A 3,019-nucleotide genomic window follows, 5' to 3' on the forward strand; every position below is an offset into this window, starting at 1 on the left:
GTATAGGCAACAGATTTCATATTTTGAGGATTATCCAGTTAGCAAAAGTTACAAGTGATTTTCTAGCCACTACACAGACTTTGGGGTTGAATAGAGATATTGGGAACATCTAAGCTTTTGTAAAAATGACTGCTCTCTGGTGGTGGGAAGGATATTGCACATGGACCAGAAATCTGAGTTTGTAGCTCAAGTAGAGGGCCACCTAGTGGATAATTCAGATACTGTGCCCCTTGCTACATAATTAAAAAGAATGGTATGCTGTCTTCAAAATTCCCTTTTGAATATCATCAACTTTGATTAGTAACACCCTCCATTAAGCCTTAAAAATATCTGTGCAACTTGGAGTGAGTCAATAAATTTCTTAAAGGTTCCAAGTTCCTCGTCTAAAAATTTAAGGTTTTTCCTCTATATTGGAGCTGAAGGCCTGCTAGAAACAGGATTTCTAGAACAGCAAAATGTCTGGAAGATTGTGGTCCAAAGCTATTTTTGTTGGCTACAAGTGAGACCTACGAAACCAGAGGGAATGTCCAACTTTTCCAAAAATTGAAGGACTCTGTGCTTGGGATGAAACTGGAATCTATTTGGGCAAGAGATGTGCTTATGTAGAAAAGCCAAAAACAACACAGTGACTCCTGGTGGGAAACCCAAAAGAACAAGAATGATCTGAGGAAAAGTTACTTGGGCTTATGGAAACAGTGGAATGGTTCGAGCCAAGTTCAGAAACAATCTTCCTGCCAAGTCTATTGGACACAGGAATACCAGTGATGTTCTACCCCTCAAGGATCTAGAATATGGAAAATGATAAAATAAAATTACACACTTTTTGAAATATGTAATAAAAGTATAAGGATTGGAATCAATAATCTCTAAGATCTTGTCTATCTCTACTCTATAATTATAGGTATTTATTAATGAATAAACATGAGTATGAAATATGACAGAGAAATTTCAATACATCATATTCTAGACTTTATTTTTAAGGTTCACTCATTCACTGATACCACAAATATTTATTGAGAAGTTATTATTTTATAATGTAATACAAATGCAGAGGTGTTAAAGGCAGATTGGAAGAAAAGTAAAGAGGGACATTTAGATTTCATGACTTTAAACAGTTGATCTTGGTTGGAAAGAAAAAAAAAGTTTTTACAATTTAGATAATACTTTAACTTAAACAGCCAAGTATGGGCCCAAGTATGGCACAAAAGTGGGCAGAATGCTTTGCCTAGAGTCAGGAAAACCTGAGTTCAAATATTGCCTCAGACACTTACGAGCTGTGTGATGCTGGATAAGTTACTTCTGCTTGTTTCAGTTTCCTCCATTATAAAATGTACCTGTCTTGCAGGGTTGTTGTAAGTATCAAATGAGACATTTGTAAAAAAAAAAAAATAAGTGGGTGGCACATAGTAGGTGTTATATAAATGTTTATTCCTTTTCCTTCTTCCCCAGTGACTTTATAAGTTACTGAAGGTAGCCTCTAAAGGTTATGTCTCTAGATTATATGTGGGCTCAGATTCAAGAGCTTTCTGTATGTTTTATCATGTCAATAAAACTATTATGTTTTGAAGCCTTGTAAACCTGAAATCTTGTAAGGAAAGCTGAAGACTTTTTTTGCTTGTCACATTACATACACACACACCGTACACACATTTACAAAGTTCTGTGCATATGTACATAAGATATGTCATCTATTTAAATAAAAAATTTAAATAGATGGATAATGTTTATATAGTTTACTAAGCACTTCACTGACAATGAGGTAGATAGATTATTATCCCATTTTTATAGATGAGGAAACTTAGAATCAGAGTTCAGCAACTTAATAGCTAGTAGAAAAGCAATAAACTTGTGATGGAAAATACCATGCACATCCAGAAAGAGCTTCACCTTTGTTGTTGCTTCTTTGTTAGTTTGTTTTTCTTTCTCTTGTTTTTTCCCCTTTTGATAGTTTTTTTTTTTTTTTTGCATAGCTTGATGAATATGGAAATATATTTAGAAGAATTACACATATTTAACCTATATCAGATTGCTTGGAGGGGAAAAGGAGGAAGAGAAGAAGAAAACTTTAGAAGACAAGGTTTTGCAAAGGTAAATATTGAAAACTCTCTTTGTATGCATTTGGAAAAATAAAATATTATTAAAATAAAAGAAAAGCTAGGCTTTGAAGAGGAGGTTTAAAAAATTCCAAATAAGACTTCTTCCCATTTTTATCTCTACTGGATTATCTCTGTAATTTTCCATAGGACCATATAACTTAGAGTTAGAAAGGCATTTTATAGCATAGAAGCCAAGGCTCAGAATAAGAATGTTCCTTTCATAGAAAGTGGCAAAGTCAGAATTCAAACCTAGGTCTTATGACTTAAAATCTAATGAACATTTCATATTTTACTACATGCAAGTGAAGATAGCACCAAATGTATGACATCCACAAAAAATTACTGTGAGGCTAAATTACATGTTAAAAATATATTCTTTTTAAAAATAGTATTTTATTTTTCTTAATTACATGTAAAGATAAGGTTTAACTTTCATTTAAAAATTTTGAGTTCCAAAGGAACCACATGTGCAAAGATAGTTGTAGCAGCCCTTTTTGTAGTGGCAAGGAACTGGAAATTGAGTGGATGCCCATCAGTTGGGGAATGACTGAATAAGTTATGGTATATGAATGTAATGGAATATTATTGTTTTATAAGAAACAATGATCAGGCTGATTTCAGAAAAGCGTGGAAAGACTTACATGAATTGATAGTAAGTGAAATGAGCTGAACCAAGAGAGATGCCAAGACAATACACAAAAACAACAAGATTATGTGATGTTTAACTGTGATGGACTTGGGTCATTTCAACAATGAGGTGATTCAAAGCAATTCCAATAGACTTGTGATGGAGAGTGCCACTGCATCCAGAAAGAGGACTGAAGGTGGATCAAAGCATCGTGTATTTTCACTTTTCTGTTGTTGTTGTTATTTGTTTACTTTTTTCCCCCTTTATCGTGTTTTCTCCCATTTTGATTTGTTTT

At 33.5% G+C, this 3,019-nt stretch overlaps 1 pseudogene; it reads left to right on the forward strand.

The window, feature by feature from the left end:
- The first annotated feature begins 455 nt into the window (after positions 1 to 455).
- On the forward strand, positions 456 to 788 carry LOC100925269 (annotated as a pseudogene).
- The last annotated feature ends 2,231 nt before the right edge of the window (positions 789 to 3,019 follow it).

The sequence above is a fragment of the Sarcophilus harrisii genome, chromosome 4 (genome assembly GCF_902635505.1).
Source record: "Sarcophilus harrisii chromosome 4, mSarHar1.11, whole genome shotgun sequence".
Taxonomy (NCBI): Eukaryota; Metazoa; Chordata; class Mammalia; order Dasyuromorphia; family Dasyuridae; genus Sarcophilus; species Sarcophilus harrisii.